The sequence below is a fragment of the Rhinoderma darwinii genome, chromosome 11 (assembly GCF_050947455.1).
Source record: "Rhinoderma darwinii isolate aRhiDar2 chromosome 11, aRhiDar2.hap1, whole genome shotgun sequence".
Lineage (NCBI taxonomy): Eukaryota > Metazoa > Chordata > Amphibia > Anura > Rhinodermatidae > Rhinoderma > Rhinoderma darwinii.
Genome location: NC_134697.1, coordinates 89,615,107 through 89,641,095, shown reverse-complemented (window position 1 = coordinate 89,641,095; position 25,989 = coordinate 89,615,107). Strand labels below are relative to the sequence as shown.

Genomic DNA, 25,989 nt, shown 5'->3' with positions numbered 1-25,989 from the left:
CACAAAACAATGCCCAGGGCCAAAGTCTGGCTATCCACATGGAGCATCAAACTTAGAGGCTTGTCCTACAAACTTACTCCAAGATTCATTGGACCATTCCAGGTACTCAATGAAAGCAAAATTACCTATCATATCGATCATCTGAAGTTGCCTCATTCTAGCCTGCTTTTCAGCATCTTGCAGATTTCTCTTCTTCAACCTTTGATTAATAGGTTTTCTACTTAAGTCAAGACTCCAATCTCAAAGCTTCTGCCGACTTAAATTTTGACTATAAATGAGTGCTAGGTAGTATTAGGAAAACTTTATTATATAAATCAACTGGAAGGGATACGATACAAAGGATAAAACTTGGATTCTTTCAGATTTCCCAGAACTCCATTCAGAAGGTGCCCTAAGATCGGGTTATGGTGGGTCGCTGTTGGTGGCCATAACTCTACGATCTCCAGCCACATCACTCTAAATTTCTCTTCCTTTCCACAGCAATGGCTCCCTGCTTAAAGTTGTGGGGGCTTGCTATGGCAATCGATGTCCACTAGTGACGTCAGGCCTACCAGCCTATTTACAGTGGAAGTCAGCCTGCCATCCCCTGCCTGCGAATTAAGATATTTTCTTACTGGATTCTGCTTCCGTCTTGCTCCTTTGAATTTCTTGCCTGGTACCTGTAGTTTATTCTGAGTATTAAACACTGGTCTGTCCTCTGACTACCTCCCTTGGCACTGTTCCTGACTACATCTCTAGTCCTGCTTCTAACACCTCTAGGCAGTGTCCGGCTAAAAATCTGTTACTACACATAGTATGTGATCGGGAAAGTCCAAAACTTCCTTGATGGTGTTACAGTAGAAAAACAGGAAGATTTCTTAAACTCTGCACCTCAAATTAGCCAGCAGCAAACCAATTGTGGTTTGAAGGATCCACTTCTCTGGCAAGATTAGTAAAAAAAACATGTGGTCATGATAAAAACAAAAAAACAACCGAATTCTGATGATAACGTTTATTATACTCCAGTAGATTTCCCTGGTGCTCCACATCTAAAGTCAAACATTTGTTACAGTCTGAACATTAAAATGGCTACTTTTTTTTTATGTTGAGCAAGAGTTGATCTATGGTTATAACATTTACCACATTCTGAACATGAGCATGGTTTCTCCTCTGTATGGATTACCTGATGTTTAACAAGATGGAGTTCTGGATAAAACATTTCCCACATTATGGGCATGAAAATGGCTTCTCCCCTGTGTGAGTTCTCAGATGTTCTAGAAGATATGATTTCCTTGTGAAGTATTTCCCACATTCCGAACATAAAAATGGTTTCTCTCCTGTGTGAGTTCTTTTATGTATAATGAGATTTGATTTCTGCACAAAACGTCTCTCACATTCTGGACATGAAAATGGCTTCTCACCTGTATGAATTCTCTGATGTGTAACAAGGGCTGATCTCTGCGTAAAACATTTCCCACATTCTGGACATGAATATGGTTTCTCCCCTCTGTGAGTTCTTTGATGTTTAAAAAGATCGGACTTTTGGCGAAAACCTTTTTTACATTCTGAACATGAATATGGCCTTTCATCTCTATGAATTCTCTGATGTATAACAAGGACTGATTTCTGCATAAAACATTTCCCACATTCTAAACATGAATATGGTTTCTCCCCCGTGTGAGTCCTTTGATGTATAATGAGATTTGATTTCTGTACAAAACTTCGCTCACATTCTGAACATGAAAATGGTTCCTCCCCTCTGTGCCTTTTTTGATGTTTAAAAAGATCGGACCTTTGCCGAAAACTTTTCCCACATTCTGAACATAAAAATGGCCTCTCATCTCTGTGAATTCTTTCGTGCATAGAAAGAACACATTTCCTTTTAAAATGTTTCCCACATTCAGAACATGAAAATATTTTCCCCCCTGTATCTTCTGTAATTTCTTTTGCAATCTGTGATTGAGCAGATGAAGGTTCCTCATGATCAGAGGGATCAGTAGATAAATCTCTGCTGTGAAGGACTGAGGGTAGATTTGTGGTAAGAAGTGTAATGGAATGTTCTCCACGATTGTCCTCTGTGACACTGTAACATTTTACTTCGTAATCTGGAGATAAAAGGAGATTTCCCGCAATGTTTTTTGCACGTTCATCTGTTGGAAATGGAAACAGGTTTTATTTTATATTTTGCAAAATACAATTGATAGATATTTTAATACTTTCCTACATGAAGCTTCCCATACAAAGACTAAAACATGTTTAAAAATACAATTTTGAACCCATGAAGACAAGAACTTCTCTGTTTTTACCATTTCACATTCAATAATCAAAGCAGTCCGTTAATAAAACAGAATATAGCAAACAATCCTCATCTACCAATATTAACACTTTCGCTGCCGATAATGAATGTTATAGGTCATGACTATTAGAGTATCAAGGCTAGAGAATCTAAGCTTAGCTTTTGAAGAGCTGCATTTGTTTGAAGTTGGGGAGCAACTTTATCTTCTGTTTTTCTGTATGCGGAGGAGGGGGGGGGGGCTGCAAGCTAGCAGAAAAGAAGATCATAGTCTATCAGTTTCTGCTACAGTCATCTTTCCTCCCGTAAAGCCTCCCAATAACCACAGCAGTTTGATACATGAACTTTTGTTGAGGTCATCACTACCTCCTCCTTTACCAATCAGAGAGGCACTTAGGTAACGGGAGCCCAAGGCCACTCGCAGGGATTTATAGAAACACTTAGCGGCTAAAGTTTTCCACTTCAGGAGAAACTTTCCAGCCCTTTTACCAGTATATAAATTTCGCAGACACAGGTGATATGATAAATATAATCTTTACTGCAAATTAACTTCTTTTGGAGAGGCATAGTTCTTACAATGTTGCACATGCATTAAACATAGTCTTTTCCACGAAAACGTAACAATGGTTTCCAGTAATGACTTCTCCAGTGCCAACTCCAGCATACTCAGTAGGCCTGTTCAGCGGCATGAGTCCTGCCTGGCAACTTGGCTTTCAGCAGGCCACAGAAGCTTCTGCCCCGCTTAGCAACTTGGCACTGCATGTCTTAAACTCTGTAAATCCGGGCGGTTGACTGTTGCGATATCTCATGAACAATAGGTCCACTTTCGACTACAGGAGAGAGGGCGCGAATCTCTCTCTGATTTTAAGATGCGCAACTACGTGCCTACGATTGCGCATCTCGGAGGCTTCTGCACTACAGTACATGGGACCTCCTACATCATGGCACCCAGAACTTACACTGCCCAGAGCCAATAATACCCATAGAACTTACATTGCAATTAAAGATTTTTGCCCTAAAGGAAGTCATCGCCACCTGTTTACACAGTAATAGATAACTACATGAACATAATTCAATTAGTGTGAAATATAGGGGGTCATTCTTTTTCTACTAAGAATGAGCAGTTGTTCAACTAATATAGACAATAGGAGGAATGCCTGCAGGCAAACAAAACCCTTTTTCCTGACCACCCAAATATTCATAGAAATAAACTAGCAAATTTTTATTAGGCTACGTATAGCAATTAACAGACCACATATATGTTAGTTTAAAATTATCACTGTCATAAGCCGAAGTGAATGTGTAAGTAGCCAGCTGGAAGAGCTCGGCACAGCATTCAAACAGTCAGAGTGAGTACTGACTGATAACAGCAAGTCAGTTTGCGAGGCAAAGAAAGCCACACTTCAATGAGTCAGACAATAAATTCGGCTAAGACAGGTATTAAAAACAGTTAAAGCCCCCCCGACATGTTTCGCTACTTAGTAGCGTCCTCAGGGGTACACGGGGCTAATGGCGACGCGGCAAAAAAACAGATCCTCATATGGAGACATGGAGTGACGTAGATGGAGGTGTGTAGAAAGATCACCAATGAGACAGGGCAAGACGTAACCCCCATCGGAGGAAACAATCCAGCCAATGGGGATAGCAGTAACAAGAGACCAAGGGGAAGCGTCGGGCAACGCAGGCGCACTGTCAGTATGGCCCGATTCGTTCATAGGGGATGTGCATGCGCAATGACACACAACAGGGACTTAGAAAAAGAATAAGAGAAACAGAAGTGTGACAGGTCGGCAAGCGCCGTACCTGTCAGTTCGGACTTAGTGCCGAAGCACTATCAACATTGACATATTAGTCCAGGGTAGAGACGCGCATGCGCAATAAAGCATGACACGGACTTAAGAGAATAATGGAACAAACAAAAACAAAAGTATGACAGATAGTGCATGTCAGTGCAGAGGGGACGCGCATGAGCAATGACGAATACCGGGAACTTAGAGAAGAGATATATAAAACACAACGTATAAGACAGGTCGGCGGTCGCTCCGTAACTATCAGTTGTGACTCAATGCAGGGACCAGAAGTGTTTCCCCTGTCATGGAGCAGCAATAGGTGCACGGTTATGACTGGACTGACGGTCCAAATCGGCACAGCTTCATAGCACATCAAGACAGGTCCAGTGGAGTATACTGTCAGGCAGAATATTAAAGAAGGCATCTGAGATGCCAGTCCGATCAGATACACTAGAGATAGCTATCCCCCATCATCAAGGGAACCCAACACATGTCTATAGAAATGCAGTTATCCGTAATAGGCACACTCAAATCCCCATCAGAACAAATATAGTTCCAAGAAATTAATAGATCCTAAATACATGAATGGATTTTAGATAAAGCAGTGCCTACATAATAATACCGGTCGCACATTAAAAACACATATAAGGTCATAAATGATAATTAAATAATTAAATTAGACCATGATATGTAGAAATAGAGCCGCTCCATTAAGAGAGGCCGTATCCCACAAAAAAATGAGGCGATTTACAAGGTCAAAAGCCAACTAATCGTACAAAGGTACGGCAATACAGACAATACAGAAAATCGAGACACCCATACAGAACCCAGAGGGAAATGCCGGACACATCAAAGAAAGGCACTATAGGTGAAACCCTCATTCAGTCCCTGAGGGGTCATGGTGCCAAGACGGTGAATCCAACGCGCTTCTTCCTGTAGGAGTTTGCGGTCCAAATTGCCAGCCCTAGGTCCCAATTTTAGTTGTACAATGCCCCAAAATTGGAGTACCTTGGGGTTATCGGGATGAAACCTGTGCATGTGTCTAGAGAGAGTGGTATCCTCCTTGAGGTTGATGGTACTCAGATGTCTAGATACTCTCCTCCTCAGTTCCTGCAGAGTCTTACCGACATATAGTTTCGGACAGGGGCATTTGGCTAGATAGATAATCCCGCTACTTTGGCAGTTAAGAAACTGTTTAATGTGATATAGTCTATTATCTAAAGGGTTAGTGAAACTTCTAACCCTAGGCATCAGAGGACAGAAAGAACACCTGCCACAGGGATGGAAGCCAGTGACAGGTGATTTCAGCCAAGTGGATGATGTATTAAGAGAAGTAGGGGAATAATGACTATGCACCAAAAAATCACGAAGATTTTTGCCCCTACGATAAGTAATGGCAGGGTTGGCAGGGATGACCTCTATTAGATCGGGGTCAGCAGTGAGAATAGACCAATGTTTCTTTAGAACACCAACTACCTGGGAGGAGCATACGTCGAAAGTGCCAGTGCAGCGGATGGCATTGGACGATGATGGCAATGCGGATACAGCACTTCTATCAGAAAGAAGATCAGATCTATGCGAAGCCCTAGCCCTGGCATAAGCCCTATGAAGCCACTTTTTGGGGTACCCCCGTGCCAAGAATTTGTAGTAAAGACCATCGCACTCTCTCTGAAAAGAGGACTCATCAGAACAGTTGCGTTTGGCTCGTAGATATTGACCGATGGGTATCCCTCTCTTAAGGGCAGGGGGGTGATGGCTATTCCAGTGCAGGAAACTGTTGGTGGCCGTAGCTTTACGGAATATATCCGTTTGGACACCGCCAACAGGGTCCAGAGAGATCTTAAGGTCAAGAAAATCGATCACTCGATCATTTATATCGAAGGTAAATTTCATACCAATAGAATTGTTGTTGAGCATAGACATGAAGTCAGTGAAGGTGTTGACATCCCCATCCCACAGGATGAGAATGTCATCAATATATCTTCCCCAGAAGGAGATATGTGAGGTAAAGGAAAGTAGATCGTCGGAAAAAACAATGGTGTCTTCCCACCAACCCAAGAAAAGGTTGGCGTACGAAGGTGCACAAACAGTGCCCATGGCCGTGCCTTTTATCTGATGATAATATTTGGCATCAAAAGTGAAAAAATTATGAGTGAGCAAAAAGCGTAATAGTGACAAAACAAAATTATTATGACGATGAAATTGAGTGCCTTTAGTGCTCAAAAAATGTTTTACTGCAGTGAGACCTAGGTCGTGCTGAATGTTAGTATATAATGACTCCACGTCTATGCTCGCCAACAGAGTAGTAGAGGTAACATTGATCTCCTGGATCCTGGTGACGGTGTCCTTGGTGTCCCTAAGATGGGAGGACAGAGCGGAAACAAAAGGGGACAGAATCTCGTCCACATAAAGACTTATGCCCTGTGTAGATTGTCATTTCCCGACACTATAGGTCTGCCAGGGATAGGGCTCTTGTTTTTATGAACCTTTGGTAAGGCATAAAAGGTTGCAAGCGTGGGAGTAGGATTGTATAGACGTTTAAATTCATCTAAGGTGATAAGGTTATTCCTCTTGGCATCGGTGAGAAGATCAAAGAGTTCGGACAAGTAGCCAGTGGTAGGGTTGTTTTTTAAGATAACATAAGTTGTATGGTCATCTAGCAGCCTATAGACCATATCTGTATAGTCCACACGGTCCATCACTACAATATTACCTCCTTTGTCGGAGGGTTTAAATACCAAATCCGCATTACCACATAAATCATCCAATGCCACCCTCTCATCACTGCTAAGGTTACCAAAGGACATAGATCTATCACCTCTCAGTTTCTTAAGGTCTTTACAGACCATTTTAACAAAAACATCAATATGTCCATACTGGGAGAAAGGAGGAGTGAGCTTGGACTTGGGGCGTAACGAAGAGAAAGGACCAACCGCTTCAGTGGCTCCAAATTGATTCTCGTGAAGGAGACTCTCAAGAGCCTTCATGGTATTTTGTTCCTGCCGATCCTGACGAATTCCGTCCTGTATAGAGCCCTTAAAATGCTTGTGTAGGGCCAATTTTCTGGCGAAAAGGTTAATATCCTTTGCCCATGTGAATTCGTCAAAAGAGGGTGCAGGGGTATATGAGAGTCCCTTTTGTAAAAGGGTCAACTGATGTGGATTCAAACCATGTGAAGATAAATTGAATATCTGCATATTGTCACCATTGGTAGCTGGTATGCTAGGGGTTATGACTTGAGTCCCCAGTGCATATTGAGTGGTCCTAAAAAAGGAAATGTGGTAGAGGGGCCCATGGTGGTATTGGTGCCGCTGCCACCATTCAGGACCGTGCTTGGGGTAGGCGGCTGAGAATTGCCCATCATGCTTGTTGCACTTTGAGTATATGTGGGAACAGGTATAGATAAGATGGATGAAGAATTGGAGACAGCAGGTGGACATGGTCTATTTCTGCTCGGGGGCAGCGGCACCAATACCACCATGGTTCATAAAAACAAGAGCCCTATCCCTGGCAGACCTATAGTGTCGGGAAATGACAATCTTACACAGGGCATAAGTCTTTATGTGGACGAGATTCTGTCCCCTTTTGTTTCCGCTCTGTCCTCCCATCTTAGGGACACCAAGGACACCGTCACCAGGATCCAGGAGATCAATGTTACCTCTACTACTCTGTTGGCGAGCATAGACGTGGAGTCATTATATACTAACATTCAGCACGACCTAGGTCTCACTGCAGTAAAACATTTTTTGAGCACTAAAGGCACTCAATTTCATCGTCATAATAATTTTGTTTTGTCACTATTACGCTTTTTGCTCACTCATAATTTTTTCACTTTTGATGCCAAATATTATCATCAGATAAAAGGCACGGCCATGGGCACTGTTTGTGCACCTTCGTACGCCAACCTTTTCTTGGGTTGGTGGGAAGACACCATTGTTTTTTCCGACGATCTACTTTCCTTTACCTCACATATCTCCTTCTGGGGAAGATATATTGATGACATTCTCATCCTGTGGGATGGGGATGTCAACACCTTCACTGACTTCATGTCTATGCTCAACAACAATTCTATTGGTATGAAATTTACCTTCGATATAAATGATCGAGTGATCGATTTTCTTGACCTTAAGATCTCTCTGGACCCTGTTGGCGGTGTCCAAACGGATATATTCCGTAAAGCTACGGCCACCAACAGTTTCCTGCACTGGAATAGCCATCACCCCCCTGCCCTTAAGAGAGGGATACCCATCGGTCAATATCTACGAGCCAAACGCAACTGTTCTGATGAGTCCTCTTTTCAGAGAGAGTGCGATGGTCTTTACTACAAATTCTTGGCACGGGGGTACCCCAAAAAGTGGCTTCATAGGGCTTATGCCAGGGCTAGGGTTTCGCATAGATCTGATCTTCTTTCTGATAGAAGTGCTGTATCCGCATTGCCATCATCGTCCAATGCCATCCGCTGCATTGGCACTTTCGACGTATGCTCCTCCCAGGTAGTTGGTGTTCTAAAGAAACATTGGTCTATTCTCACTGCTGACCCCGATCTAATAGAGGTCATCCCTGCCAACCCTGCCATTACTTATCGTAGGGGCAAAAATCTTCGTGATTTTTTGGTGCATAGTCATTATTCCCCTACTTCTCTTAATACATCATCCACTTGGCTGAAATCACCTGTCACTGGCTTCCATCCCTGTGGCAGGTGTTCTTTCTGTCCTCTGATGCCTAGGGTTAGAAGTTTCACTAACCCTTTAGATAATAGACTATATCACATTAAACAGTTTCTTAACTGCCAAAGTAGCGGGATTATCTATCTAGCCAAATGCCCCTGTCCGAAACTATATGTCGGTAAGACTCTGCAGGAACTGAGGAGGAGAGTATCTAGACATCTGAGTACCATCAACCTCAAGGAGGATACCACTCTCTCTAGACACATGCACAGGTTTCATCCCGATAACCCCAAGGTACTCCAATTTTGGGGCATTGTACAACTAAAATTGGGACCTAGGGCTGGCAATTTGGACCGCAAACTCCTACAGGAAGAAGCGCGTTGGATTCACCGTCTTGGCACCATGACCCCTCAGGGACTGAATGAGGGTTTCACCTATAGTGCCTTTCTTTGATGTGTCCGGCATTTCCCTCTGGGTTCTGTATGGGTGTCTCGATTTTCTGTATTGTCTGTATTGCCGTACCTTTGTACGATTAGTTGGCTTTTGACCTTGTAAATCGCCTCATTTTTTTGTGGGATACGGCCTCTCTTAATGGAGCGGCTCTATTTCTACATATCATGGTCTAATTTAATTATTTAATTATCATTTATGACCTTATATGTGTTTTTAATGTGCGACCGGTATTATTATGTAGGCACTGCTTTATCTAAAATCCATTCATGTATTTAGGATCTATTAATTTCTTGGAACTATATTTGTTCTGATGGGGATTTGAGTGTGCCTATTACGGATAACTGCATTTCTATAGACATGTGTTGGGTTCCCTTGATGATGGGGGATAGCTATCTCTAGTGTATCTGATCGGACTGGCATCTCAGATGCCTTCTTTAATATTCTGCCTGACAGTATACTCCACTGGACCTGTCTTGATGTGCTATGAAGCTGTGCCGATTTGGACCGTCAGTCCAGTCATAACCGTGCACCTATTGCTGCTCCATGACAGGGGAAACACTTCTGGTCCCTGCATTGAGTCACAACTGATAGTTACGGAGCGACCGCCGACCTGTCTTATACGTTGTGTTTTATATATCTCTTCTCTAAGTTCCCGGTATTCGTCATTGCTCATGCGCGTCCCCTCTGCACTGACATGCACTATCTGTCATACTTTTGTTTTTGTTTGTTCCATTATTCTCTTAAGTCCGTGTCATGCTTTATTGCGCATGCGCGTCTCTACCCTGGACTAATATGTCAATGTTGATAGTGCTTCGGCACTAAGTCCGAACTGACAGGTACGGCGCTTGCGCCGACCTGTCACACTTCTGTTTCTCTTATTCTTTTTCTAAGTCCCTGTTGTGTGTCATTGCGCATGCGCATCCCCTATGAACGAATCGGGCCATACTGACAGTGCGCCTGCGTTGCCCGACGCTTCCCCTTGGTCTCTTGTTACTGCTATCCCCATTGGCTGGATTGTTTCCTCCGATGGGGGTTACGTCTTGCCCTGTCTCATTGGTGATCTTTCTACACACCTCCATCTACGTCACTCCATGTCTCCATATGAGGATCTGTTTTTTTGCCGCGTCGCCATTAGCCCCGTGTACCCCTGAGGACGCTACTAAGTAGCGAAACATGTCGGGGGGGCTTTAACTGTTTTTAATACCTGTCTTAGCCGAATTTATTGTCTGACTCATTGAAGTGTGGCTTTCTTTGCCTCGCAAACTGACTTGCTGTTATCAGTCAGTACTCACTCTGACTGTTTGAATGCTGTGCCGAGCTCTTCCAGCTGGCTACTTACACATTCACTTCGGCTTATGACAGTGATAATTTTAAACTAACATATATGTGGTCTGTTAATTGCTATACGTAGCCTAATAAAAATTTGCTAGTTTATTTCTATGAATATTTGGGTGGTCAGGAAAAAGGGTTTTGTTTGCCTGCAGGCATTCCTCCTATTGTCTATATATATTGTACCTGCTGACTGCCCAGGGTCATAATCGTCGTTTGTTGTTCAACTAATCACTCAATTTGCCCTTTGTCATGACAAATATTTACTGGCATCTGTGTTGCAGACATTTAGTTCAGTTTTTGAAGGTGTACGCATTTAAACATACACAGATTCGACAGGTCATCAAAACCACTGACAGATTAAGTGAACAACATTGATTATCTTTTTACAATGGTGCCTGTCAAGGGGTGGGATATAATAGGCAGTAAGTGAGCTGGAAAATGAAATCAGCATCTCCATAAAGCCTGTCAGTAGAGGGAAGCATGAAGTGCTCGAAAATGTCCTTCTAGATGCTGCGCTGACTCTGGACTTGATATAACACAGTGACCAACACTGCTGCTCAGTGACCAAAGTCCTGTTTTCAGATGAAAGTAAATTTTGCATTTCATTTGGAAATCTCGGTCCCAGTCTGGAGGAAGAGTGGAGAGGCGTCAACACAAGTGTCCTGCGCTCCAGTGTGAAGTGTCCGCAGTCAGTGATGGTTTGGGGAGCCACGTCATCTGCTGGTGTTTGTCAATGTGTTATATAATGTCCAGAGTCAGCGCAGCGTCTAGCAGGACATGTCTCAGCATTTCATGCTTCCCTCTGCTGACAAGCTTTATGGAGATGCTGAAAAGTACCAATACCTGGTTTAATAACCACAGTATCACTGCGCCTGATTGGCCAGTAAACTCGTCCGACCTAAACCCCATAGAGAATCTTTAGGGTATTATCAAGAGGAAGATGAGAGACACCAGACCCAACAATGCAGACGAGCTGAAGGCCGATAAAGCAACCTGGGCTTCCATAACACCTCAGCAGTGACACAGGCTGATCGCCTCCATGCCATGCCGCATTGCTTTTTAAAAGTTATTTTAATTTTCTAGGATGTTACAAGACTTATAACTTTAGCAGCAATTTCTCACATTTTCAAGTAAAATTCAAAAGGCTAATTTTCCAGAGACCAGTTCAGTTGTGAAGTGACTTTGAGGGCCTTACATATTAGAAAGTTCCCATGAATCACCCCATTTTAAAAAAAACTGCACCCCTCAAAGTATTCAAAACAGCATTCAGAAAGTAGGCATTTCACAGGAATTAAAGCAATGTAGAGGTGTAATTTACAATTTTCATTTGTAATAAAAAAAATCTGTAACACAGAAGGTTTTACCAGAGAAACGCATCTCAATATTTTTTACCCAGATTCTTCCATTTTTAGAAATATCCCACATGTGGCCTTAGTGGCCTAATGGACTGAAACACCAGCCTCAGTAAAAAAGCACCTAGTGGATTTTGGGGCCTCCTTTTTTTTTTAGAATACATTTTAGGCACCATGTCAGGTTTGAAGAGGTCTTGTGGTGCCAAAACAGTGGAAACCCCCCAAAAGTGACCCCATTTTGGAAACTACACCCCTCAAATGTATCTAGAGGTATAGTTAGCATTTTGACCCCACAAGTTTTTTGCTAAACTTATTGGAATCAGTCTGTAAAAATGAAAATCGAGTTTTTTTTTACTGAAAAAAAAATGAAGGTAACATTTGTAAAGCAATTTCTCCCAATTACGGCAATACCCCATATGTGGTAATAAACTGCTGTTTGGACCCACAGCAAAGCTCAGAATAGAAGGAGCGCCATTTTGATTTTTTAGCGCAGATTTTGTTGAAAATGCTTTTCGGTGCCATGTTGTGTTTGCAATGCCCTGGGAGGGACCAAAACAGTGCAAACTCTCCAAAAGTGACCCCATTTAGGAAACTACACCCCTCAAGGCATAGTTAGCGTTTTGACCCCACTGGTTTTTTTTGCAGAATTTATTGTAATTAGGCCGTGAAATTGAAAACCTACATTATTATTAAAGAGGCTCTGTCACCAGATTTTGCAACCCCTATCTGCTATTGCAGCAGATAGGCGCTGCAATGTAGATTACAGTAACGTTTTTATTTTTAAAAAACGAGCATTTTTGGCCAAGTTATGGCCATTTTTGTATTTATGCAAATGAGGCTTGCAAAAGTACAACTGGGCGTGTTGAAAAGTAAAAGTACAACTGGGCGTGTATTATGTGCGTACATCTGGGCGTGTTTACTACTTTTACTAGCTGGGCGTTCTGATGAGAAGTATCATCCACTTCTCTTCAGAACGCCCAGCTTCTGGCAGTGCAGATCTGTGACGTCACTCACAGGTCCTGCATCGTGTCGGCCACATCGGCACCAGAGGCTACAGTTGATTCTGCAGCAGCATCAGCGTTTGCAGGTAAGTAGCTACATCGATTTACCTGCAAACGCCGATGCTGCTGCAGAATCATCTGTAGCCTCTGGTGCCGATGTGTCCTCGCTCGTCTGACACGATGCAGGACCTGGGGAAGTGACGTCACAGCGTGATCTCTCGAGAACACGGCTGTGTCTGCACTGCCAGAAGCTGGGCGTTCTGAAGAGAAGTGGATGATACTTCTCGTCAGAACGCCTAGCTAGTAAAAGAAGTAAAAACGCCCCGATGTACGCACATAATACACGCCCAGTTGTACTTTTACTTTTCAACACGCCCAGTTGTACTTTTGCATAAATACAAAAATGGTCATAACTTGGCCAAAAATGCTCGTTTTTTAAAAATAAAAACGTTACTCTTATCTACATTGCAGCGCCTATCTGCTGCAATAGCAGATAGGGGTTGCAAAATCTGGTGACAGAGCCTCTTTAAATAAGATGTAGATTTAGCTCAGATTTTTCTCATTTTCACAATAGATAAAGGCGAAAAAGCACCTCAACATTTGTAAAGCAAACTCTTCTGAGCACAGAAATACCCCATATGTGGCAATAAACTGCTCTTTGGACACACGGCAGGGCTTAGAATGGTAGGAGCACCATTTGACTTTTGGAGCTCAAGTTTTGCTGGAATGGTTTGCTGCGTCATGTCACATTTGCAAAGCCCCTGAGGGGCCAAAACAGTGCAAACTCGGCAAAGGTGAGGTGAGGAGACTACACCCCTCAAGGAATTTATCTAATGGTATAGTGAGCATTTTGACCCCACTGTTTTTTTTGCTGAATTTATTGGAATTAGGCAGTGAAAATTAAAATCTAAATTTTTTCCACTAAAACGTTGCATTTCTTTCATTTACACAAGGAATAAAGGAGAAAAGCACCCCCAAAACTTGCAAAACAATTTCTCCCGAGTACGGCAATAACCCATCCGTGGTCATAAACTGCTGTTTGGACACACCGCAGGGCTCAGAACGGCAGGAGTGCTACTTGGCATGCAGATTTTGCTTAATTGTTTTTTGGGTGCCATGTCGCATTTGCAGAGCCCCTGAGGTACCCGTACATTAGAAACTCCTGAGAAGTGATTCCGATTTGGAAACTACACCTCTCAGGGCATTCATCTTGGGGTGCAGTGAACATTTTGATCCCACAGGCGTTTAATAGATTTTATTAGAATTGAAATCCTAAAAGGTTTCCGTAGTTGGTAGACCAGGAGGCCATTGTTACGCCTCCGGTTGCCATGGCAACCATCGGCATCCCCAAGACTACGTCTTAGGGGTCCCGACAGGCTAGAAACCACCTAGATGCAGCGATCGCTTCATCTAAGGGGTTAATTGGCTGGATCGGAGGCTAGCTCCAGTACTGGCCGTTACAGCGGGGTGTCACACTGTACGTGATTTCGTGGGAAGGGGTTTAACAACTGTTAACTTGCTAAACAAGGAGAATATATGACTCTTTCCAGCATTAAATGGTTATCACTGACCGGTGCCGATATCTGTAGGAATTTCCTCCTCCTTATACAGCTGTGTTACACCCACATACGTCTCTTCTACTATGTCTTCAGATTTTATATCAGTCAGATGTGTAACCTAATACACCACATATGAGACAAGACATATACAATTAAGAAGACATCTGGAGAAGTTAAAAAAAACTGAAAGAAATTTTTTATCTGCAACTATCATGGTAACAAAATATTTCATGGCAGTAGTATATACTTATACCAGCTCGTTAAATAAAATACTTAGGGAGATGAACGCAAATTATGAGTTTATTGAGAAAAAAATAAATAATAATTAAAATAATAAAAACTTAATAATGTTGAAATTAATGTCCGGAGATAAACCATGATAGTTTACAGCATTCGGCATTTCCATCTACCTGATGATCCTGTGGGACATTCTGATTTTCCTCTGGATCATTCTTGGAGTATAGAGGACTGGGACATCTCTCTGATGTTTCTGACTTACTGGATCCATGTGTAGAAGACACACACCTATGGACTGAACGCAATGACAAACCTTCAATATGTATTTTAAGAGAACCTATCACTTCTGAGGAAGCCTTAGGAAATGATTGTTAATGCAATCATAGCCAAAATATATATTAGATTGAAGTTTTAGACTGGTATGTCAACTAATACCCTCCCAGGAAAGTTATCCAGATCCAAATCATAGGTTATATCGATATATCGGAGAGAAGTAAGAGACACTGCTTTGTATATGCAAAAATCCTCCTGAGTTTATTGCCAAAACCGCATTACAATAATATCTTTAGATAAGGGAGTGGATTTGATTTCAGCCAATGGTTTATAATGTGACGTTGACTCTGATTCAGCCAATAGCATGCAATGAGAATATGTTCATATTGAAGCAATCACAGACATACATTTTAAATGTATATACACAACCAAAATATATGCAGACAAAGATAATATTTTGTGCAGCATAAACGATACGATCAGACAATGAACGAGCGTTTGCTTGTTGATCGACTGATCATTGCCCTGTTTACACACGGCAATGACCGAGAATGAGCGAAAATTGTCCCGTGTAGAAGGGTCTTGATGAATTACGGTGTATCACATACTCAAGGCCTAATAGGAGGACCAATATTTTTCATTCCAACTGACATGACAACCATACCCCCCAAGACTATGACGTACATGTATGTCAAATTTCGGAAAGGGGATACGAGTTGGGAATTCTCCCCCAAACTCTTACAACTGGACCAATCCGCTGTGACGTGAACAGTAGATAATATTACTTTGCATGTAATGAAGTATTTTATCTCAGCACCGGAGTCTCTACTTATAGAAAATAGTAAAAAAGTTAAAACTGAAAGTGTTGGGCCTATAAAAAGTAATTAAGCAAATTGTGGAGCTTAAGAGAAAAAAATAAATAAAAAATATTACAAAAATTATCCACTGCATTCACAGAGGAAATGAAAGGTCAAGTGAGTTGCAGAGGAATAAAGTAAATTCTCCATTAGACATCATCTGTCTAACCCAGGAAGAAGTGCAGCGACGCCTTAGGGTATGTGCACACGATGAGTGGCTTTTACGTCTCAAAAGACAGACTGTTTTCAGGAGAAAACAGCTGCGTCGTTTCAGACGTAAAAGCTCCTCCTCGCATTATGCGAGGAGTCTTTGACGCTCGTTATCTTGAGCTGCTCTTCATTGAATGCAATGAACGGCTCAAATTACGTTCCAAAGAAGTGTCCTGCATTTCTTTGCCGAGGCAGTCATTTTACACGTCGTCGTTTGACAGCTGTCAAACGACGACGCGTAAATTACAGGTTGCCAGCACAGTACGTCGGCAAACCCATTCAAATGAATGGGCAGATGTTTGCCGACGTATTGCAGCCGTATTTTCAGACGTAAAACTTGGCATAATACGCCTCGTTTACGTCTGAAAATAGGTCGTGTGAACCCAGCCTTAAAATAGACAAATCATGGGGTCCATATGGCCGCCTTGCTCATAAGAAAATAAAGAGGTTTGTCCATCTGGGACATTCACTGACAGTAGATGGTGAATTCACTGTTCAAAAGGGGCTTGGGTGCCTACCTTGAGTATACTAATATTACAAGTTATTGGTACTATATTAGAGGGGTCAATGATCACGGGATTTATTTTGATTGCCATATTAGAGCCGGGAAGAGATATTTCCCGAAGATGAGGAAAATTGGCTTTTGCCTGATAGGGGTTTTGCGGTCCACTGGATCAACATTGCAGAACGATCGGCTGAACTGGATAGACGTATGTCTTTTTTTCGGCCTTACGTTACTGATAAACAAATATATTAAACAAAGAACGTAAAGATGTAATAATTACTTATATACCTTTATGTAGAATTTTGCCAAATCTCTGCTATCTCCTTTTGCTGGACCCCCCATAAACAGTGTTCTCTCGTCCATGCGACGCCATGCCCTCGGGGCCCACTTGACCAACAACTTAACTGCTCTTTGTGCGCTCTCGTCCTGCTCGTGTCTCAAATCCCTTGTTCAGCGCATACGCAGTAGATATGTCTTAGCGCCGCAGTCATTTAGCTTCTATTGTGCATGCACCAAATTCCCTGCAAGGCTACGTGCACCTTTGAATTCAAATTTATCTTATTTTTTTTTTTTTTTTAAAAACAATGTTTTAGGTGATTTTTTACTTTTTGAGATACAGCTTCTATGCATCCTGTATACATAGAAGCTGGATCTTGCAGTCAAAGCCGATTCCGTCAGGTCAGCAGGACTGACGGCTTGGTTGAAAGCTGGTTCTGCATGTCTCTGACACGCAGGATCCATCTAATAATGATCACATCTAAGTTGATGAACTTAGATGTTATTAGCTGGATCCTATTCCTATGTATCAAAGACACACGAGACCAGCTTTCAACCGAGCCGTCAGTCCAGCTGACCTGACAGAATTGACTTTGATGGCAAGAAAAGGAGAAGTAGAAATGGAAGTACCGCAGCAGATTTTGCTGCAAAATTTGCATACAACAAAAAAAAAACTAGGCAATTCCGCAACTTGTTGGGCATTGTAAACGGTCGCAGGTTTTAGATGTGGATTCCATATCTGTATGTGGCCTAAGTCTTACACTTTATTTACTTTTTCCTGATTTTTGCTTTAGGGGGGATTCACACGAGCGTGTATTCGGTCCGTGTGGGCCGCGTGGTTTTCACGCGGCACGCATGGACCAATACAAGTCTATGGGGCAGTACAGACAGTCCGTGCTTTTTGCGCAGCGTTTGTCTGCTGCGCAAAAAGCGCGACAGGTTCAATAACTCTGCGTATTTCGCGCATCACGCACCCATTGAAGTCAATGGGTGCGTGAAAATCACGCGCATCACACGGAAGCACTTCCGTGGGACGAGCGTGATTCGCGCAACAGCAGTGAAAAGGATGAATGAAAACAGAAAAGCACCACGTGCTTTTCCGTTTCCGAACATCCAAACGGAGTGTCTTTGCGATGAGCGAAGCCGGACAAGCGAACCGAAACTTCACCGTTATCGGTACGCGACGTCAGGAGATAGTCACTGTCCATGGTGCTGAAAGAGTTAAACTGTTTCAGCACCATGGACAGTGACTTCCGATCCCAATATACATGAACCTGTAGAAAAAAAAACGAAGTTCTGACTTACCGCTAACTCCCGGCTTCTTCCTCCAGTCTGACCTCCCGGGATGACAATTAAGTCCAAGTGACAGCTCCAGCCAATCACAGGCCAAGCACAGGCTGCAGCGGTCACATGGACTGGCGCGTCATCCAGGGAGGTGGGGCCCGATGTCAAGAGAGGCGCGTCACCAAGGACGCGTCACCAAGGCAACGGCCGGGAAGTTCTCGGTAAGTACGAACTTTTTCTTTTTTTTCTACACTTTTTGCGATATTGTGTTCGGCATTCACTGTCGAGGGTGCTGAAAGAGTTAGCTCTTTCAGCACCTTGGACAGTGACGGCCGTCGACTAGCCTCATCTCTATGATGGCGGCTGCGCGAAAATCACGCAGCCGCGCATCAGACACGGATGACACACGCAGCTGTCAAATGGTTTTTGCGCGCGAAAAAACGCAACGTTCGTGTGTATCTGCCCTTAGTCTGTACTCACATGTGCTGTCCTTGTTGTGGTGATGCAAAAATTTTTGATATAGTTTTTTTTGTTTTATTTAAAATAACAGATATATTTTTCAAAGTAAATGTTATAAAAGCACAAAAAATTGTGAGCAAAGAAACACAACAAAAAAAAGGCACTTGTGAATGCAGCCGAACAAATCAAGAAGCTTTAACGTTGTGTTTCGTGTATAAAACTTTTCAGTTAAGAAGAGGGAAGGTCTCCTCTTACCTGGTGCTGTCAGAGTCAGGTGGTCCTCCATGATGATGTCCTTGTACAGATCCTTGTGTCCTTCTAGATACTCCCACTCCTCCAAGGAGAAATAGACAGCGACATCCTGACATCTTATAGGAACCTGAAACACAAACATATAAACTAAGTGAGGAATTAGCACATAGCTCACATAAGTCACACCCCTTTTTGCAGACCACATCCCTTTACAAGGCCTGCTATCCTGCGTTTTCTGGCTGACATACCGGTCAACATTAATTCGGTTTTCATGACAGGAACAGGAAACGGAGAAGAATAACAGTCCCTCCCCTTCCACCCTCTTCAGTGATTATTAAAGAACTGTTCGGATGTCATTGTAATTTATTTTTTTTACGGTGGGTTATATGGGTGCGGTCACGAGACTTCCCGAAAACCAAACTACCAGTAAGTTATTCTGTGAGTTTAAAGCATGATAGCACCAATGGAGAACTACCAAATAAAAACTTGTACATACAAAACTGTATTACTTCTGGAACTAGAATTCTGAAAGAATATACAGCAGGTAAAAAATCTAGAGGTAGCAACTGACAAGACCTAGGGTTGCCAACACCCACTTCAGTAATTTCTGGACTACTCAGCTAAAAATCACGGGCAGACCAAAACTTTACTGGAAAAATTACAAAATCAAGAGTAAAATGATAAAATGATAACCCCCTAGCGAGTCCCCTGTAGAGGGTGCCCCACCCTAGCGAGTCCCCTTTAGAGGGTGCCCCACCCTAGCGAGTCCCCTGTAGAGGGTGCCCCACCCTAGCGAGTCCCCTGTAGAGGGTGCCCCACCCTAGCGAGTCCCCTGTAGAGGGTGCCCCACCAGGGAGTCCCCTGTAGAGGGTAAAATGGAGTGCAAGGGACTGGTTCTGCATCCCGCTTCACCCCTGTTCTCCATACCGGCTACAATTTTAACAACTGGTTCGGTAGAACCCAGGTTGAACTGGCCGGATCCTTCCCCTGCAGGGTTGGCAACCATGATAAGACCCTGTAGCCCTGCTTAATAGGGCCCCCATCTCACTGTGTTACTGCCAGAGTCAATGAGAAGGGGAGACCCTAGTCAGAAAACCAAGGACTTCCCTGATACATTACTGAAGAAAATATCTACCACAATAGAGTTTATTTGTATAATAGGGAGGCAATAAATTATTCTCCCTTTCCCAAAAAGAAGTTTCATTACTTTAAGAGGAAATATTGCTGGAAATCGATCCAGGAACCGCTCCACCAACATGAGACAACTCGCAATAGATGCTGCATATTTTCTACTTCCATCTCATTGAATAGCTGTAGAATTAGCCTTGGTACAACCATCTATGAGACCACGACTATAGTAGAAACTGCCTCCTGAGCCCTATCGGAGAAGAGATCGAACCAGGATCAGCGCGCACAATAGGCTCCTGCAGCTGGGACAGAAAAAAAACATACATGCTGTAATCCAGCCAGCTGCCGACCTACTTACTTAGGCCATTAATATCACCTGAACTTGGGAAAATGGACCATGCAAAGACCTGGCACAAGTATCTCAGAAGGGAGTTAGATGTGCCAGACAAGGAAAGGTTGAAGTGATCACGGGCCTAAGGAGTGGAATCTACCACCAAAACCAAGTCATGGAGCTCAATACTATCCATCTGCTGCTGTCCAGAACAGGGACCATAAAAACACAGGAAATTGGTGGAAGGGGAGAGACTTTATTTTTTAGTCTCCTGTTCCTGTCATGCCAGCATGGTCTAATTACATTGGTGCCATTATGGGACAAACTGGAAAAAGAAAATTCTTTCATGTTATTGCCGCAATCGTAATGATCATAGAATAAAGTTATTTATAGCGCATTGCGTAAAAAAAGACCAAAAAAAAAACTAAAATGGCGAATTTGATCAGCTTTTTTCACACAAAAAAAGAAAAAAGAATGTATATTTATTTTTAGAAAAGTTCGTAATTATTTATTTATTTTTTTAAAACTAATCAATAAATTATATGTATCCCAAAATGGGGATTGCAGCAATTTACAGCTACCTTGACGGAAAAATAAAGTGCTCTTGGAATGCGGCAATGGAAATTTTTTTACATAAATTACACCTGACACCTTCCTTGGTATTGCTATATAAAGTCCCTGCAGTCCTCACCTCTCCAGTCATCATCCACACACAAGGTTACAGTCGTCATCATCCACACACAAGGTTACAGTCGTCATCATCCACACACAAGGTTACAGTCGTCATCATCCACACACAAGGTTACAGTCGTCATCATCCACACACAAGGTTACAGTCGTCATCATCCACACACAAGGTTACAGTCGTCATCATCCACACACAAGGTTACAGTCGTCATCCACACACAAGGTTACAGTCGTCATCCACACACAAGGTTACAGTCATCATCATCCACACACAAGGTTACAGTCATCATCATACACACACAAGGTTACAGTCATCATCATCCACACACAAGGTTACAGTCATCATCATCCACACACAAGGTTACAGTCATCATCATCCACACACAAGGTTACAGTCCTAATCATCCACGCACAAGGTTATAGTCCTAATCATCCACGCACAAGGTTATAGTCATCGTCATCCACGCACAAGGTTATAGTCATCGTCATCCACACACAAGGTTATAGTCATCGTCATCCACACACAAGGTTATAGTCATCGTCATCCACACACAAGGTTATAGTCATCGTCATCCACACACAAGGTTATAGTCATCGTCATCCACACACAAGGTTATAGTCATCTTCATCCACACACAAGGTTATAGTCACCGTCATCCACACACAAGGTTATAGTCACCGTCATCCACACACAAGGTTATAGTCATCGTCATCCACACACAAGGTTATAGTCATCGTCATCCACACACAAGGTTATAGTCATCGTCATCCACACACAAGGTTATAGTCATCGTCATCCACACACAAGGTTATAGTCATCGTCATCCACACACAAGGTTATAGTCATCGTCATCCACACACAAGGTTATAGTCATCGTCATCCACACACAAGGTTATAGTCATCGTCATCCACACACAAGGTTATAGTCATCGTCATCCACACACAAGGTTATAGTCATCGTCATCCACACACAAGGTTACAGTCATCATCCACACACAAGGTTATAGTCATCATCCACACACAAGGTTACAGTCGTCATCCACACACAAGGTTATAGTCATCATCCACACACAAGGTTATAGTCGTCATCCACACACAAGGTTATAGTCATCATCCACACACAAGGTTATAGTCATCATCCACACACCTCCTCCCGGTTTTCCCAGCAGTCCTCACCTCGCCAGTCAGCAGCTCAGTGATCTTGTTGGTCAGGTCCAGGATCTCCTGATCTCTCTCATGTATTAGTGATTGAGGTGGAGACATCGTGATAGGAACCTGGTTCCTGCTCCGTCCTTCACCCTCTTCAGTTCTCTTCTTCACTACTATGTAATCCTGTACATGGAGAGACATTGATGTCACTTTATACATTCCCGTCACCTCTCCCGTCATGTGCTTGATTTAAGGAGGACCTCTTACCTCTCCCGACATTCCTGTTTTAGCAAATAATTGTATTTTTGATGAAACAAGAATTCTGGAATTTCCTCCTAGACATTTATGAATGAATTGACAACTGGGTGTTACCAGTTAAGGGGTGTGTCCTTACACAGACTGACACTGTCCAATCAGTGCTGACGGAGTGAGACTATGCAGGGACACGCCTCTTTAAAAAGGAGAATGGTAACACCCAGTAGTCAATTCATTCATAAATTTCTTGAAGAAATAACAGAGAAACGGCACAACGTAGAGTTCTAAGAAAAGATGATGCAGAATTGTTATTTCATGGGGAATACAATTATTTGCTAAAAGAGACATGTCAGGAGAGGTGAAAGGTCCTCTTTAAGAGATAAAAGTCATGACATATGATATAATTCCCAGAATCCCTCACCTCTCCAGTCAGCAGGTAGATGATCTCTAGGGTGAGGTTTAATATTCTCTCAGTCATCCCATTTCTGTCCTTGTCCATCCTTAGTGGGTCATTTAGGAAAAGATCTAACTGAAGGGAAAGAAAGAGCGAGTCATATAACACTTGTAAGAACATCCTATAAGAATTCAACTATTCCCCTAGAGAATGGGTATTAAAAAAAAAAAAAAAAAAATCGACACATGGAATTTCTCATGGCCTCCTTCTCACACCGATTGTTTTTCTTGCAATTAAAACACCAGCGTTTTTAAAACGGAACATTTTTGGGCTTTTTTGAGGTCATGTACACAAAGCCTGTGGGAAAAACACCATACCCAGAGATTTCTCAGTCTGGAAAATAACGCCATAGTCCACGAAATTGGCTCAAAATGGCACAAACCTTGTACGTATTGCATGTTATATTTTACTATAGACTTTGAAGCTACAACTGGCTGCACTAAACGCCAAAAAAATGACCACGAAAACACAACAATAAACAAAAACGCTGTGTGTGAATCTAGCCTTAAGGAACTCATGGGAAACGTTTGTTTTGGTTGGAGTGGCCCTTTATGACTCATCTGGCACCTTTCTGTTTGTCGACTTATATATGCTACTGCGGTTGTGTTGTCTGAATATATTTTGACACTCTGAACAGACATCTGAGGTGGGGACTCATGTAAAACTTGGAAAATGGCAAATAGTTCCTAGTTATTTGAAGATTTCAAATGGTCCTTTCCAAGTGCCTTGGAGGAATAAGGAAATAAAATTCACTTCATAACCGCAAGGGCTTGCATCTCTGCTTATGCTTATTGTGGGTGTCGAATTACAAGAAAACCAACTTTTTAGGATGTCGGTGCTGTTCCACCAAAAAAATACAGCTCCTATATACAAGAATAGAACTACTATAATACCGCCCCCTATATACAAGAATATAACTACTATAATACTGCCCCCTATATACAAGAACATAACTACTATAATACTGCCCCTATATACAAGAATGTAACTACTATAATACTGCCCCCTATATACAAGAATATAACTACTATAATACTGCCCCTATATACAAGACTATAACTACTATAATACTGCTCCTATATACAATAATATAACTACTATAATACTGCTCCTATATACAAGTATATAACTACTATAATACTGCCCCTATATACAAGAATATAACTACTATAATACTGCCCCCTATATACAAGTATATAACTACTACAATACTGCCCCTATATACAAGAATATGACTACTATAATACTGGCTCCTATATACAAGAATATAACTACTATAATACTGCCCCTATATACAAGTATATAACTACTACAATACTGCCCCTATATACAAGAATATAACTACTACAATACTGCCCCCTATGTACAAGAATATAACTACTATAATACTGCCCCCCTATATACAAGAATATAACTACTATAATACTGCCCCCTATGTACAAGAATATAGCTACTATAATACTGCCCCTATATACTATAATACTGCCCCTATATACAAGAATATAACTACTACAATACTGCCCCCTTTATACAAGAATATAACTACTATAATACTGCCCCCTATATACAAGAATATAACTACTATAATACTGCTCCCTATATACAAGAATATTACTATAATACTGCTCCTATATACAATAATATAACTACTATAATACTGCCCCCTATATACAAGAATACAACTACTATAATACTGCTCCCTATATACAAGAATATAACTACTATAATACTGCTCCCTATATACAAGAATATAACTACAATAATACTGCTCCTATATACAATAATATAACTACTATAATACTGCCCCCTATATACAAGAATACAACTACTATAATACTGCTCCCTATATACAAGAATATAACTACTATAATACTGCTCCTATATACAAGAATATAACTACTATAATACTGCTCCCTATATACAAGAATATAACTACTATAATACTGCCCCTATATGGCTATACACGTCGTGCCTCATGACGTACACACTATCCCTCCATGTTTCACACACTTACACCCCATTATTCATTTATTTCTATTGAGGCACTTCACTCATTACTGCCCCCTATATTTCACTTATAGTATTACACTTGAACATACACTATTCTTTTCTTACTACACATCCCATGCACCACACACCACTCCCCTCAAGACTAGTGGGAGTGGATATTATTATTTAAAGTACCTGCTCACTCTCCTTTATCAGCGTTTCTGACCTGGCTGTGTCCATTTGCAAGTATGGCCTTTTTCTGTGTTTTTGTATATGTCCCCTTGTTTTTATCTGTTTAATACTGCTCCTATATACAAGAATATAACTACTATAATACTGCCCCCTATATACAAGAATATAACTACTATAATACTGCCCCTATATACAAGAATATAACTACTATAATACTGCATCTATATACAAGAATATAACTACTATAATAATGGTAGCCCCCTTAATATCAAACATTAGAATATTATTTATTTTACTTAAGGCCATTTGCAAAGTGTATATAATTTGTTTTAACATTTGCCTAAGGCCTCATGCACACGACCGTGCTCGTAATTACGAGCACGGCCGGCCACGGGCAGCTGGCCGCTTTTCATAGCCGTGCTCCCATTATAAAGTATAGCAGCACGGCCCGTAAAATAAAAAAATAGAACATGTTCTATTTTTTTAACGGCACGGGCACCTTCCCGTGAGAAAACGGGAAGGTACCCGTGGCTAACAGAAGTCTATGGGCCCGTTATTGCGGGTCGTAATTACGACCCGCAATAACGGGTGTTTTTACGGTCGTGTGCATGAGGTCTTAGTCTGTGTTTAGATCTGCATTGGAGTCCCATATGAATGGTGCGGTGATCGAGCGGGCACACTACAACTCCATTCATATACGGGTTCCAGGAACGGCAAGGCACGCCCGTTTTTGTGATCGGTGGTGGTCCCAGCGGTCGGTTCAGGTATTTTTCACCTATCGCTTCTCTCATTTTGCGGCTTTTCCCATTGAATTCAAGAGGAGGTAAAACCCGCAACAAAGTGCTAGGTTTTTCAGCGGAAACGCTGCTTTTCCACCGCAAAAATAACTAATATTTTTCATTTGAAATTAATAAAGCTCATACTTACCTCGGCCGTAGTCCTATCCACGCGATCCTCTCTCGAGCGCAGCTCGGCCTCCAGGGACGGCGTTTCATCCCATATAAAGGCTGCAGCGGTCACATAC

General features: G+C 42.1%; 1 pseudogene; it reads right to left on the bottom strand.

Annotated features, from left to right (window-relative positions):
* Positions 1-976: 976 nt before the first annotated feature.
* LOC142663807 (uncharacterized) overlaps positions 977-25,989 on the bottom strand; it is a 63,339-nt pseudogene continuing 38,326 nt past the window's right edge.